Genomic DNA, 16,958 nt, shown 5'->3' on the forward strand with positions numbered 1-16,958 from the left:
ACTTTGGATTACAGGCGTGAGCCACCACATCCAGCTAATTTTTTTTTTTTTTTTCCAGATGGAGTCTCACTCTGTCGCCCAGGCTGGGGTGCAGTGGTGCCATCTCAGCTCACTCAATGGCAAAACCTCCTGGGTTCATGCCATTCTCCTGCCTCAGCCTCCCGATTAGCTGAGACTACAGGTATCCACCACTATGCCCAGATAATTTTTTGTATTTTTAGTAGAGACAGGGTTTCCCTGTGTTAGCCAGAGACCTCGCTGTCCGCCTGCCTCAGCCTCCCAAAGTGCTGGGATTGCAGGCATGAGCCGCTGTGCCCGGCCTAGCAAGGTATTTTTTTTTTTTTTAATGTGGGCAGAACATACAGAACTAGGGATTTGGTTAACATGGGATTTAAATAAAATACACCCTTTCTCCAATTACATTTTGGAGATTTTATAATTTTGACATCTAAAAATTATCTGTATTGAAATATTTTTAAAAGTGCAATCATATTCAATGCTAGTATTGAGGGAACAAAACACATTTATATACAACTATCTTGTTTTTTTAGCCAGTGCCTTCTTCAGCATATACTACCATTTTTTAAAAATTAATTTGTAAACTAATGTACAAATCATGAAAATAGTGTTAAGCTTGTCATCATTAACATGTTGCTTAATCTTTGTGTTTTAAATATATAAACAAGGTGTTTACATTAATTATTTTTCTTTTAGAACATCAAACTTAGTATAGTAATATGGATAAACCCTGATTTGTATACCTCTGAAAATCACATTTGGAAAGATACATTACATTCCTTAACAATGTCTCTCTGATTTTTTTTTCCGGTTTTCAAATTAAGAGAAAAAATGAAATGTGACAACTGAGAAATATGAAAGAGTCTATTTACTATAAACTAGTTTACAGATTGAGTTAAAATAATGAGACGAGGAGACTTCTGGCAGACACACAGGACTTGTCTACATTTTGATTGCAGTTTAATAATTTGCTGATTGCATTATAATCACAGCAATATTGCATTTTAATCACATGCATACATTTGGTTAACTAAATTAATGCCTTTAAATCATAATTTGATTTTTGCTAATACATAACCAGTTCTTTTTCTGTCCCTGCTCCAGTGAGGATAATAATCAGTGAGCATGGTTTTGGATCAATTCTTTTTGGTAAACTCCCTAGCCACATTCTGCTTCTTGCCTGCTGGAGACATCATCTTTCATACAAATGTGGAATAATGAATAATGCTTCATAGAATAATGTATAATGAACTGGAAGGAAACCTCATCTAGCATAAACCTGCAATATTCTTTGTGTGACTAAAATCCACAATTACTGGAGCAGAGAATTGCCCTGCTCCTCCTAAACTATGTGCCTTTCCTTCATGGTGCTAAGGTCGCTTGGCCTCAAGTGGGCAAGTGGCTGGGATGAGTCCTTGTGGAAGGGGATCGCAGGACATGTCACAAGACCTTTTAGAATGTTGCAAATTTTCAATGTACCCCTTTCTCCATTAGTCAAGCATGGACGCATTTTTAGTAGAAAAAAATTACAAGAAGGCAAAAAATTATTCACAATCCCACTGCCCAGATAATCTCTGTGCCATTTAAAAAATAAAACATGGGGCCGGGCACGGTGGCTCATGCCTGTAATTCCAACACTTTGGGAGACTGAGGCAGGTGGATCACCTGAGGCCAGCAGTTCAAGACTAGTCTGGCCAACATGGTGAAACCCTGTCTCTACAAAAATACAAAAATTAGCCAGGCGTGATGGCAGATGCCTGTAATCCAGCCACTTGGGAGGCTGAGGTGGGAGAATGACTTGAACCTGGGAGGTGGAAGTTGTAGTGAGCAGAGATCGTGCGACTGCACTCCAGCCTGGGTGACAGAGTGAGACTCCATCTCTCAAAAACAAAAAACAAACAAACAAAAAACACGGGAAATACATGAATGGTAGAAAATTCAGAAAACATACAAAATAATTTGTAGTGAAAGGTAAATCCTTTGCATTTCTTTTCACCTCATTCTCTTTCTACAAAGCCAGTGTCTTGAGGCCTTTTGAGGACATTTTTTGTGTCTTTCTAGCAGGATGGAAGGATAATGCCCCTGAGGTGTTGGGGGCAGGGAGGCAATGGGCTCAAGCTTTTTTTATCTCCCCAAGTTCTGGGTGTGGGATTCAGAGGCCTTGTGAACAGAACAAAGACTGAGGAAGGGTCTGACTTAGGGTGTTGGGTGGTGCAAGCATGTGGAGGGGTGGCTGGAAAAAGAAGGTGGCTCAATCCACTGAGAGTCATCAGGACAGACTGGTCTGGTCTGCACCCTGAAGTAGGGACCAAGGCTGGAATCACACACCTGGAGACACAGTGGATGAAAGGCCTTAGAGGAAACCATGAGGACAGGATGCAATATCTTGACCTGGTGGTAGGCTTCCTATGAATCCCAAAGCCAATGAAGCCAGGAAAAAAGACAGAAGGAGAGAAACCCTGAAAAGGGACTGTAACTGGAGTTAACTTGAGAGTGATGGGGTTAAACAGAAGCAATCACATTGGCAGGCAAGATTAAATTATTTCCACCATCAACAGTAATGGGTGTTTCAGAGCTAAGTTAACTTTTTTTTTATTTGGAGACAGAGTCTTGTTCTGTCACCCAGGCTGGAGTGCAGTGGCAAAATCTTTGCTCATTGAAATCTATGCCTCCCAGGTTCAGACGATTTTCCTGCCTCAGCCTCCCAAGCAGCTGGGATTATAGGAATGCACCACCATGCACAGACAATTTTTGTATTTTTAGTAGAGGTGGAGTTTTGCCATGTTGGTCAGGCTGGTCTCAAACTCCTGACCTCAGGTGATCTGCCCACCTTGGCCTCCCAAAGTGCTGGGATTATAGGTGTGAGCCACCACTCCCAACCTGTTAACTTCTGTAATACAAAAACATTGTTTTAGTTCTTTATATTTGAGTTATGACTTTCATTAATAACCTTGTTCTACTTGAATTTTATTACTCAATCCTTACAACTTTAGGCAATACTATTATTTCATTTTTACAGATGAGAAAACTAAGGCTTAGATTGATGAACTGACCCAACGTTACATAGCTAGTAAGTGATGCACCCAGGTTTTGTGTTCAGATCCCCAGAGTCCAAAGTTATTTTGACCCCTGTATCAGTCAGGGGACAGTTAGGAAATAGAAACCACACCATTACTTTAGGAGAGAGAATCTATGTAACAACTGTCAACTAATATGGAACAACTGGTGAGGTGGACACTAATTTTTCATGGTGGCAACAACTTCAGAAAGCAGCTACTACCTTTTGGGCTAGGAGAACAAAGGGAAGTGGTTGGAATCAACAGAACTTAGATACTTGCAGAAGGGCCCCTGCACCATTAGGCCTCCATCTGAGGGCACGTAATCAGACTGGGCCTGTAAATTCACTAATGCTGTTGTAACAAACTACCACAGTCAGTGTGAGGGAACCTTATTGGCTGCCAGGAAGAGGAGGCAGAGGCAGGATAGGCAAGAAACAGGAAGTGGTGTCTCCATTCTTTTTCCTTCAACCTCCCAGGGTCACTCTCTTGCATGCTTCAGTTGGTGAAAGCTGACATGGAGCCAGTGGCCAGAATATCAATGAGGTCTGCTGGATCCTAGCAGAGTTAGAAGGATGGGTTCAAGGCTGATAGTACATTGGTAATTGACACAGTCAATGCACACTCCTTTCCACACATTTTTGGATTTTCATACAATATCCAAAATAACTTCCTACATCTTCCTAATTAGCTGCAATTATCCTTAGTACAAAGACTGTCTCAATTTCTCCTCCAAACAAGGACACACAAAGTCCCAATAGTTATAGTCTGTATTTCTGACTCTGTTAATCCTATTAAAATTCAGTCACAAACCTATGTGAATATTCTGCTACCTAAGCAGGAAACTATCATGCTAACTATCACCACAGATCTTGAATAAAAAATAAAGGGAAGGAGAAGAGAAAATTAGTTAATGCTGCTCTAGTCCTCTGACTTTCTTTTTCTACTACTTACTGTATGTTTCTTTTGCCCTCTTACAGGAAATGAACTGGTTGTGATATTTTACTTGACAGAATGACCCAAACCTTCCTTGCCAAAGTTTTTGAATTATCTGTGGTTCTGTATTTTTGTAGTAGTTGTTTTTGTTGCTATAATTTTCCTGGAAATTTTTAAACTGTGCATGGATATACTAAGAAGCACTCATAGAAGCCCCTTGTTTTCCAGACATTAATCCATTTTGCCCCTATGGTGTAGGAGAAACCCAATTTCTTCTTCATGATCAGGATCGAATAACCAGGGAAGTAGCCCCCTTCTTTGCCTATTGTTTCAGTAGCATCAGGATTCCAAAAGGCCAAATGATGTTCTCTACTTCCAGGTCAAAGAGACTATCAAAAGACTCCTGGTGAAAGAATTTCTGACATGTGAACCAAAACCTCTAGACCAGCAGAACTCAAAGTCTCAGTAATGGGAAGTGAAATTTTGTGAGAGGGTTATTAGGTATTGTCATCGGTTTTCTTATCCTGATAGAGAATGCTTCAAAGGCTTCCACTAGGCCTTTCCTATCATAATGGACCTTGCTCCAAGGGTCAGAAGGTCAATGTGGGTATTCTGCCGGTGGTTGAGTGTGTTTATTCCAATAAAAGATTTAGCAAAAGCAGGAAAATAAGCATAAGTTTGGTTCATGGACCTACTGGTCCACTCGAGCCCTAACTTCATCGATCATCTCACCATCATAACCTTTGCTTTGACTGCTATACCACCATGGCATTTGGGTCCCCAGGAAATGGTGTCAGTTTCGAATCAGTGCCCAATAATTCCTAAAACATCTAGGTACTTCCTTTTTTCCAAATAACAGTAACTTCATTAAATAGCCTCAGGTCCCTTAGGGAGAGCTACAGGAAAGGACTTATAGTATATACTTGGATTAGCACAGCAGGGTCCTGCAAAGACATCCACTTACACATGTAGCACCATAGGGTATTATAATACTTTCTTCTTGATATCATGAGAACCCATTCCTGAATAGATTCCTCAGCTTTCTGTTAACAGAAATGAGCAACATCTTGCAATGGTTTTGGTGCATAAACTGCTTCCTCCAGAATTTTACTTTGCAATTGTTCCCCTGGAGTTGCTGATATATGGCACTAGCTTTGGGTCTACAAGAGGTGACTATGTTGGATCTTAAGGAAAATAGATATTGCCTCACATGGAGACTATCCCAGGTGAGCTTACTGCATGTCTTCAAGTGAGGGAAGGCTAGTCTCCTCAGGCCTGGAAGGGCAGACTGCTGCCACTGGAATGGAAAAATCAGAGAGGCTTGGGAGTTAAAGATTCTCAGCTTTCTCTGGATTCACCTAGATGTCCTTTAAAAAGCCTAGGATCCCATTCCTTCTCAATCAGTGCTGTAACCTTGACTCAAGAGATTTGGCGAGGTCATGATTTCAACTTATGCTGTAATTTCTGCAGCCTTTGGAATTAAGTTTTGTGTACAATTTTTAACACTAGAACAATGTAGCTACAATAAATAAGAAACTGTTTTAGGGCTGCTGTAGAAGCTTTTTGTTCTGTGATTTTGAGGGTTTAAACACCTGAGCTGTGCTTCTTTTCTATATTTTTACTTTTGAGAAGGGGTCTTGCTATATTGCCCAGGGTAGTTTCAAACTCCTGGTCTCAAGTGATCCACCCGCCATAGTCTCTGGAGCAGTTGGAACTCCAGGTGTGCAGTCGTATCCTGCCCAGTCATTTTCTTTCTGTGAGCAATCCAGGGCATTTAGAGGAAGCTATTCCAAATCATTGTCTTTGTAGAATTCATTCCTGCAAAATGCGAATGGCAGCAGCCACTTGATCCTGTGGTTATTAATTACTCTCAAGCACAGGTAACTAGTTATGCCTAATCAGGATGCTCCTACGGGCCTGGGAGAACTAGCTCCTTCTCCCAGCAGGGAGGTTAGCATGATGATCAGGTCCCAGTCACAATCCAAACCATACCTTTTTGGGGTATACTTATTGGGACCACTCATAGCACAAATTTCTATATTTTCTTTAGAGTCAAATTAAGAGACAGAACCACACAAGTTATTTTAGCAAATAATTTAATACAAAGAATTGTTAACCAGGTATTGAAATACAGACAACTCAAAAAGCCAGACATCACCAAGGTAGCAACCCTCACCGAGGGCTGGTGGAACAAGAAGTTGGAATATATAAATTTAGAAGCTTGGAGACCCATGGATCCCAGAGACACAGATCGCTGGGACTAGGATGCTCTTTGGCTGATGCTGATGTAGACACTGTGGGGCTGGGACCTTGGCTTCTAAGGAGGGACTGACTGCCTGGTGGCTGATGTTGTTGTGTTTTATGTATGTGTATATAAAACACGTGTATGTATATATATATTTATACAATAGATACTTTTTTGGAATCATTTCAAAATAAATATCAGACATCATGATATTTATGCCTAAATACATCTCTCCTATTCTTTTTACATTATTATTCCCATCTACCCCAAATTTTATATTTATTCAATAATATTTAATATCCAGTCCATATTTAAAGTTATCCAATGGTTCATGAAAATCCTTCAAAGTTCTTTTTGTTTTTTAAAATTCAGGACTCAATCAGGTTTCACTGCTTATAGTTTCTTGTCCTATCTCTTTTAATCTAGACCAGCTTTTCTTTTCCTTTTTTTTCCTTCCTTTCTTTCCCTTCATCCCTCCTTCTCTTTCTCCCATCTTCCCTTTGTTTTTAATGACATAGACTTTTTGAAAGGTCCAAACCGCTGTTTTCATTGAATGTCCCAGTTTCTGGATTTGTCTGATAGTTTTCTCATGATTAACTTTGGATTAAATATGTAGGGGAAGAATACAAAATCAATAATATTGTATATTTTCAATGGTAGCAATGACTTCCAGTATATCAAAATTATCCACATGAAGTGGTGGATACTAAATGACACTGTCCCTTTCCAAAATATAATGTAATAATTATAGTCATTTGATTAGGTACTAAACTGGGTGCTGTGCATATGTTATTTGCATTCTCAAAACAATTCAGCAAGGCATTATTTATACAATTTTACATATAAAAATAGTGTTAGAGATAATTGCTGCCCAACATCCGTTTCCTTCTTCTTTAGCAGCATAATTCTGATTACATTTGTAACTGACAATGTACCTAGTTAAAAGTCTAAATCTCTACCCTCTCTTATTTAGTTAGATGAGGCCATGTGACCACATTCTGTTCACGGAGATGTAAGCAAATGTATTGTTTGAGATTTCTGGGAGTCTACTGAAGGAACTTGGGCTGAAGACAGTTGGGCTTCTGACTGTCTCCTTTTTATTCTTCCTGCCTTCTGGACTATGAAAGTGGTAGCTCAAGCTCCATGTGCCATATTGGACCATGAAGTAATTTTAAAGATGGAAGTCACTGAACTCAGGATTTAAGGATGAAAGAGCAGTAAGATGTAAAGTCTCAGAAGGGCAGGTAACTGTGGCGCTCAGATGTAACAGAAATACATGTCTATGTTATTTGTCACTGCCATTTTGGATTTTCCTTTATATAACCAAGCATAATCGTGATACAGAATTCCAGAAAGATTAAATACATTGCTTTAGATAATGCAGTTTGTGAGCAGCAGATCCAGGATTCAAGCCTAAGATACAATCTTCCTGTGCATCTCATAAAAATGATGCAGCAATGAATAGTAACACATCATATATTCATACCAATTCACACCACTTCATTGATTCAGCACACTCTAACAACTCCACTGGCAGAGTTTATGGTACTTAAATAAACTAGCAAAAAACTATGTTACTTTATGTGAGCATCAAGGCAGGATAAGAGTTTTTTCAAAGTTCAAACAATCCATCATCCAGATCACAGATTGATTAAAATCTGTTTTAATCTCAGCAGTGAGCTTTATCTGCAGCAAGCTTTCTATAGTTGCAGTTTCTGAAAGAATACAGTTGTAGAAAGCTCTAGAAATGGGGAGCTTTTTCAGGCTGCTGCTGATCCAGTCCCAAACTGTTGGGAAGCTCTGTGTCCACGTGGCTGAGGCCAGGCTCGCTCTGCCCGCCTGGGTGCTGCTCTATTCTGGGAGAAGCTGCTGTTGAAGTGCACAGTGGCTTCATAGCACAGGCTGAGAAAATAATCCTAAAGGAGCTAGAGAAAACTGGCGTCTTTTCTCTGAATTCATGATCCCCGTGTTCTTTAGAGTTTAAAGCAGCATCCATTTTTACTGATTCACTAGCTTTCATTTTCTATTTTAAACAATGAAGTCTAAATAAATAATGTGGAAGGACCACTTGTTAGAAAACATAAATTTCACCCAAAATGATACAAGAAATTTGGTTTCAACCTCTCTGAGAACATTGTCATCTTTTTTATTTACACATTCACTTTTAAGTCATCTTAGGTATTTGATGATGTTTTAATAATTAATATAGTAAATTAGTGTAATTAAAATAATTATAACCTAACAAATTAAACTTTGTATTTTGTTTAACACTTAAACATATATTGGTGAGTTAGATAATGATTAAAAATTACACCACTAGGGCCCTGATTTAATTAGTATTCTCTTGACAGGTACAGTTGCTAGGTGATAAAAATGATATATTTTGTCATTTCATTATAAATTGTCATTATAAATCACTTAATGATTTCAAAGAAAAAGGCACTTCCCTTGGTTCCATATGATATTATGAAGTTCCTAAAAGAAGATTTGCTGTTCAGAAAAGACAAATTGAGTGAGAGATTTGTATGCTAAACATTTAGTTCGTAGTTATTGACTACTTTAACATAGTAATAAGGCGTAATAACTTTGAGACTAATTGTAGAGGCATTTGAAGGTGAAGCATGTGGAAATGAGGGGAAAAGCCTATAGGAGTCTGGGAATCCACAAGGGGACTGATGCAGCTGGAAGGCTGTGCATGTAAAATGTCCCTAATTATGTCACCATGGAGTCGCCATCCAGCCCTGGAGGGTTAATGGTCTCCCTGAGGTTCGTCCAGGGAGATGATTGTCCCCGGGCTTTGGTGACTATGTGGTAGACCACCTAACCTGGGACACTTTTAAGAATGAAAAGGGGCCCCTAAGTTCTGAAAATTTTATAATTTTTGAAATATCAATTTATTAATCAACATATTGGTATTATTATAGGGACAGACTCATAATTACATTAACAACTGTTTTCAAATATTAATTCCAAAAATAGTGTATATGTACCTATGTTTAAATACTTAAAACTACCTTATATTGATGATATCATTAAAATAATATAAGCAGAATCATTATTTTTGGTATATATTTGAATGTTTAAATTAATGTTTTAGACATTTAAGAAACACTATGGCACTGGTATTTTTCTGAAACTTTTTGTTTTTTTGAGATGGAATCTCACTCTGTGGCCCAGGTGGGAGTGCAGTGGTGTGATCTCCGCTCCCTTCAACTTCTGCCTCCCAGGTTCAAGCAATTCTCCTATCTCAGCCTTCCAAGTAGCTGGAATTACAAGTATGTGCCGCCACGCCCGGCTACTTTTTGCATTTTTAGTAGAGACAGGGTTTCATCATGTTGGCCAGACTGGTCTTGAACTCCTGACCTCAAGTGATCTGACAGCCTCGGCCTCCCAAAGTGCTGGGATTACAGGTGTGAGCCATCAGGCCCGGTTGATATTATTTTTTAATGCAGCTTTTATTTTGTTTTTAAAAATAAAATTGCCAGCAGTATTTTTCAAAGTTGCATTTAGGGCTAATAAACCTGAAATTATTGGTACTTTCCCCTGACTTCAGTCTATGGGCCATAATAACTTTTAGTTGAGAAAATTCTCTACAGATGTTGAAGTACTTAGCCTAGGGTAAATTTTGACAAGTAGAAGATAATGTGTTTGGGGATGATAATACAAAACATTTTAGTCGGAGGCATGGTAAAAACAGGAATCTTACTAAGTCAAGAAAATTGTGGCATAGAAAAGATTTGGATTTGGCTGTGGTGCAGACATAATTCACAGTTGTGTCCACACCAGCTGCAGTGTTGTTTCAATGTACAGAAAAGCTGCAGCTGTCAGAATGCACACTTATTTGTAAACACAGCAGTTTCTGAGCACAATTTTCTTTAATCTGCAAGTGCCTGCAGGTGTCTGTAAAAGGGAGGTGTGAGTACTACTGCTACTAGCCAGGGTCAGGGACAGGCAGGTGCTGGCAGAACCAAGCATACCTCAGTCAGCCTCTGTGATCACAGGTGTCTCACACACTAGTAGCCGACTGAGCAGGAAGTATGGAGTGCAGGTCCACAAACCCATTCCAACTTCTTTTAATGCACCTATTAGTACTGCTGTAAAAATTTTTTAAAACCCAGTAAAAGTGTGAAACTGGATGATTTCGTAAGGGCACTGGGCATCATTCAAGACCGTTCCGGCTGCCGCAGGACAGATGGCCATCCCTCCCGCGCTCTAGATCAGTGCTGTTAAGTAGAAAGAAAATGCGAGCCGGACATGTAGTATTATTACATTTTCAGGTAACCACATTAACGAGTAAAAGCAACCGGTAGAATTAATTTCAGTGTTTTCCCAATATATCCAAAATGTTATTTCTAATGTGATCAACATAAAAATAGTTAATGAGATATTTCACATTCTTCCTTTTTGTGCTAATTTCTTGAAATCTTTTGTGAATTTTACAGTTATAGATCCTCTGTTTGGAGAGCCACATCTCAAGCCTCAATGACCACCTGCGGTCGGTAGCCACTGCACGGGGCGGTGAACTACAGATGAGAAACGTGCGTCGTGAATGTTCACCGCGGCGCCTGAAATTGTACAGCTCGTAGGAAGCAGAGTCGTTTTTGAGTCCAGGTCTGATGACGCCAAGGCTGGGTCCTTTCCACTCTTCTCTACCGAGGCAGCTGGAGTCTCAGCGTCGGGGATGCCACCGCCCCTCAGTTAATGTGCCCCATGTGTCCCCTTGGCCCCCCAGGGCAGAGGTCTCTCTCTTCCTCCCTGTCTTCTTTCTCCTTCTCTCCTCTCCATGGTTAACTGCTTTTCCGCGCCAGAGGGCAGTGGAAGGAGCGCCATGTGCAGCCCACGGCGGTCAGTAGGGGGCGTCACTGCAGCCAGCGCGGTGCGTAGTGCGGGCCTCCTGCGCGCCCCCAACACCCGCAGGGGCGCTGGAGCAGGGCGCATGCGGTGGGAAAGAGGGTCCCCCAAGGGCGGGCAAATCGCGGTAGAACCTGTGTGACGGCCCCCTCTCCACAGACGAAACCTGTATGGCAGTGAAACCGGGGGCCCGTCTTCAGTTTCGCAGTTTCAGGAATTTGATTTTATCATTTTGTTCAGAAACTTTCAGATCTAGGAATTGCATCGAAATTCGAAAAGACCGACGGAATGGTTCCAGAATATACGTCCGCTGGCAGGGTAAGTGTCCTTTGCACGCGGTGCTCTTTCCTCCTAAGGAACAAAGTCCACACCTGGAGTTTCACCACGGGTACAGAATGGAAACGGAAACCGCTGCGTATGCCGAGGGTAAAATTTCCCTGAGGCCGGGATCATGGACTGAGCTGTGTCTCCCCAGGCCTTGCACCCTCAACTCCCATGTTGAAGTTCTAACTCCCAGTACCTCAAAATGTGAATGTTTTTGGAGATGGGGGTCTCTAAAGAGATGAAGTTCAGGCCGGGAGCAGTGTCTCACGCCTGTAATCCCAGCACTTTGGGAGGCCGTGGCGGGCGGATCACCTGAGGTCAGGAGTTCGAGACCAGCCTGGCCAACATGGCGAAATCCCATCTCTACTGAAAATACAAAAAGTAGCTCAGCATGGTGGTGGGCACCTGTAATTCCAGCTATTCAGAGGCTGAGGCAGGAGAATAGCTTGAACCTGGGAGGTGGAGGTCGTAGTGAGCCGAGATTGTGCCACTGAACTCCAGCCTGGGCGACAGAGCGAGACTCCATCTCAAAACAAAACAAAACAAAACAAAACAAAAATGGATAAAGTTCAGATGAGGTCCTATGGGTGGTACCTAATTCAGTATGACTGGTGTCCTTATAAGAGGAAGAGATGAGGACAGATACACACACAGGGAAGGCTGTGTGAGGACACAGGGAGATGCTCTCTACCGGCCATGGAGAGAGACTTTGGGAGAAATCTCCCCTGCCCTCACCTTGATTTTGGCCTTCTAGCCTCCAGAATTATGAAGAAATAAATGTCCGTTGGCTTAGCACTCCCAGTGCTTGGTACTTTTTTCCGGCAGCCTTAGCCAGCTAGTGCATGTGGCACAGGCTGAACTGCTCCATCTGTCTCTGAATTGCGCTCTGCTTTTAGGGCTGTTCGACCCAGATGCCCTGCTTCCCGGGTAGGTCTGACCTGCTGGCACATTTTCACTATTTGTATTTCCCTTCTCTGAACTCCTTTCAGACTTCCATTATTACACCCAACCTATGAGACGGATTCTGTCACGATTTCCATGACTTTTGTGAGGTCAGGGGCAATAGTACAAATTAGAAGCTATAAGTCAAGCTAAAAGCTGTTTTAAAATGCCTGTTCTAGCCTCATACCTTTCCTAATAGTGAGGGAGTCCAGGCATCACGTTCCAGCTCTGGGTCTCTCTGAGTGCCCCTCTAGGATGCGGTGGTGGACCGGGTGGCCTCGCTTTCCGCTAGCCGCTGGCTCCCTCCCGCACCACTGCAGCCTGTGACTCTCAAAAGCCCCTGCTGGGCCAGTCCTCCTCTGGCCTAAGGATACAGACGGGGGCCAAGGCCAGCCTCTGGGGCACAGGCCCAGGAAGAGGAGCACAAGACCCTGGGGATGCGCATGGGCAGCTTGGGAAAGGAACTGTGAGTCCCTCGTCGCTGGAGGATATGGAGGGGACACCCTAGGACGACCTAAGGGGCAAAGGCCATGGTCTGGGCCCGTCTTTCCTGTATGTAAGGAAAGCGCTGAGCTTCATTTTAGTTTTCTTATAAGTAAACTGATAGGGACTTAGCTCTCCTTTAGCTACTCGCTTATTATTCCAGCAATTCCCCAGAATGACTTGAGTTCTATTCACCATAATCGGTTCAATTCCACCGTTGTAGCAACATTCTGTCCTCTCTTCTAAAAAGCATAAACCCTGCAATTGCACAGCCACAGGCACTGCCTATCTGCTTAGTGGTAAGGAAGGAGATTTCCCCTCTGCAGGGGAGCAGCACTTGCTCTTCCCGGCCCGGGGCTCAGCCACATCCTGTTCCAGACCTGCCCTCCAGTGGCGCTCAGATGCAGCTGCCCTGCCCTCTGCTGGACGCTTGGGCAGTGGCGCACGCACTTCTCCCTTCAACTGACTGAAATCCAGGCCCTCCTGCAGTGCACTTTTACCCACTTATTAGGAAGGAAAAGTGGGTTTACTATGGTCTGAGTATTTGTGTCCTCTGAAAATTCATATGTTGAAACCTAATCCCTGGCGTGAGGGTATTGGGAGTTGGGGTCCTTGGAGGCGATTGGGTCATGAGGGTGCAGCCCTCATGAATGGGGTTGGTACCCTTGTGAAAGAGACCCCAAAGAGCTGCCTCCCCACTCCACCATGTAAAGACACAGCAAAAAGACAGCCGCCTAAGAACCAGGAAACAGGCCCTCACCAGACCCGGCATCTCCTGGTGCCTTAATCTTGGACTTCCAGCCTCCATGAGTGTGAGAAATAAGTTTATGTTACAGCAGCGGAAACTGACTGACACAGGATTGAATGAATTTAGATTTAGATGATTTTGTATTCTCCTTTACATTGTGTTATCTTTTAGTTTGTGAAAAACTAGGATTGTTTTCATGATACATTAAAGCTAAGTTGTCAAAGTACTTACATATTTTACTTAAATAGTACCTTGTGCAAGGACAAGGGAATACTTTTAGATGTTTCTAACTCAGTTACAAAAAAAAAAAAAAAAGACCTGCTGATAAATAATAGCATACTTAATTGTAATAAAATCTACGAGGTCTTAGTAGTTCACTATGACATGACAGTTGACTAAAATAAATCTCCTTTGAGAAAAATTACTTATAACTTTAAGGAAACAAATAATTTTCTACAACTAATATGCTTAAAATATAGTTTCAAAATCTTAAGGTTATGAATCCTTGGAATTACTAAGATAAACCTTCCATTTGCATAGAAAAGTGTTTTTTGTTGTTATTAAGAAATAGAAGGAAAGAGCTACAGAAACATAGAGTGACTAGAGATGTAATTTTCTTCATATTTTTCTTGGAAGGATCATAACTCACTGCAGCCTCAAATTTCTGGCAGCCTCAAGTGATCAGTCCTGGATTACAGGCTCTGGCTGCTGGCCCAGCTCTCTTGTCTTTCTTTCTAAACACAAAATAATGGATAAACCGTTACTTTGTATTGTTAAAGTGCATTTGTCAAGGTTTTCTTAGTGAAAAACTTATGATTCTTAGTTTCAACTATGATCTAAATCAAGTTTGAGTCAAAGAATTTGGAGCCCATAATCTTACAGATTCTTAACCATTATTTATTAACCATATATTTATTTAAAATAACTTTTTTCTGCCATTTCTGTGACTTCCATGATTTCTGCCATATATATATATACTTTTCTCTTTCGTATCTTTCACTTTTTATACTGTTTGCCTGAAATTACTTAACATTTTCTTTAACTGGGCTGATCGCAGCATCCAGCAAGGGAAGGGAACTTGGTGGTGTGAGAGATTAGCAGCCTAGCAGCCTTTCTAATTTGGCCTCTGGCTGAGGTAGGATTCAAGAGCCTAGTTTTGTTTTCCTGAGTTTATTTTTTATTTCTACTTTCTGTTTATGACAAGTAATACTGTCATGCTACTTACAGTGGTAGTAAGAATATAAGTTTTCCTTTTAAAACGAGTCACTGAAAAGAAAAAAAAAAAAAGACCAATGTTTACTCTACATACAAAAAACAGTAAAAATGCGAGGTAATCATTCGCGTTTAGGAAACAGCCCTAATTCAGCCCTTATCAATTCTCCTAGACTGTTGTAAGAGCTTCCAAAGTGTTCTCCCTGCCTTTGTTTGCCCGCACACTGTACAGACATTTCCTCACACAAAAACATAAATCTGCCTAAGTTACTCCCTTGTCTTTTGATCACTGAGTGCCTGCAGAATGGCTTTTACCACTGGCTATTAAAAAATGGAAACTCTTTGGTGTGGTATGAATAGAAGGGTGCTCAAAATCTGAGCTCTTGCCATCACTTTCTCCTATGAACTCTGTGCTTAGAGTAACTCTGTGGTAACATATGTAATACTTCCCTAAAATGGGTTTGTATAAATACATAATAATCTTGTATTGCTAGACAACCTAATTTGGTTTTCCTGCTATCTTTTAACCTTTCCCATTTAACAAACATTCATTCATAAATTCCTTAGTTTTCCCAAACTTCTTTTATACCCAGTCTATAAATGGAATAAACTACGTAGCATCAGGAACAACTTGTTGGGCTTTGTTGCTACTTAAGTGTTATGTGCTATTAGTAGCATTTGAATACTAATGATATGCTGGATCCTATTCATAATGAGATACCCTTACAGCATTTTTTAATCCAGTCTTTTGTTGGATATTACAGGCTAGTAACTGTGCCAATGATTACAATGGTGAACATTTCTGACATGGTTCCTCCTCTCTTGGAGCACACACCCTGGGGCTGATATAGGTAAATAGGTGACTACAATCCAGGTGTGTTAGGGAAAGCCCAGAGTAATTTAAAGGAGTCTTTGACTGATACTCAGGAATCAAAAGAAGTGCATCTCAACTGAGGCCTGAATGATGCGTTAACAGTTAGCCAGGTGAAGACAGAGAAGAGGGTCTTAGCAGAGGGAATAACATATGTACAAGCTTGGAGGTGAGTGTGCATAGTGGATTAGTACCTGTGAAGCATCATAAACTATGCTTAGGCCAAGCCAAGCCACCTGAAGCCCTTGACCATGGCATGCTTCTGTTAACAGTGACGCCTTCGTTTCTGTGGATGTGGCACATGGAAAAAGGATGTGTCACAATCCATGAAGCTAAATGTCAAAGAGAAAAGAAGACTTTCATTGTCATCAACACTGGGCTACATTCCTTTCCTAAGGCAAGGACTTGGTAGACACTTCTTTCCAGCAGAGATTGCTCAACAGGGATTAGGGAGGTACAAGTATTTTGAGATGTGAACAACAGTTGACCTTGCGAGGTTTGAAATAAACATTTGATGGGAAGGTAAAAGCAGATGAAGATGTCATTTCAGAGCCTCCTCTTGTGTACTCTTTTGACAGGAATTAGGCTGTCATTCACCTTTGGGGTGAAGCCAAGTGTCTTCTGGAAATCCACTGGCATGGGTTTTATAGTTACACCTGTAGTGTGTGGAAGTTTATAGGATGTACTCCAGGGCCCAGTGTGAAGCCTCTCTCTGTCACTCAGCAAGTGTGTGATTTGGGGCTGGTTATTTCAGCTCTCTGTGCCTCATTTCCCTACTGGTGCTAACAGTAGTACCAACTTCAACATGCTTTTGTGAGATTAAAACTAAATAACTACAACACTTAGCATGGTGCTGGGCATGTGTTGGGCACCATGTAAGTATCTGCTTTACTATTATTTGCTGTCAGAATGCAAAGGCACAGGTTCACTGTTTGGGCTACAGGCCACTGATGCATCTAAATCTTCACTTACTTACCCTCTTCCTTCTTCCCTCCTGCAGTGGTTTGAAGCAAACCCAAGACACACCATTTCATCCACAAATACTTCAGTATGATTGAAATCTAATTTAACAGTTGCATAATACTCTACCAAGTGGACTTTTTAAACTGTCTTTAAACATTCCTTTCTAGCCTGCCAGATTTTTAGGTGGCAGATTTTAAACTTTTTACTATTGAGCATAAATTGTTTTCTGTATACATAGTATATGTTTCTGTATATATATTTCTATAACACACATATTTCTATATGTTTAGAATTTTTCTCCTGAATTAA

Source organism: Mandrillus leucophaeus, unplaced genomic scaffold (assembly GCF_000951045.1).
Source record: "Mandrillus leucophaeus isolate KB7577 unplaced genomic scaffold, Mleu.le_1.0 Scaffold458, whole genome shotgun sequence".
In the NCBI taxonomy this organism is placed as follows: Eukaryota; Metazoa; Chordata; class Mammalia; order Primates; family Cercopithecidae; genus Mandrillus; species Mandrillus leucophaeus.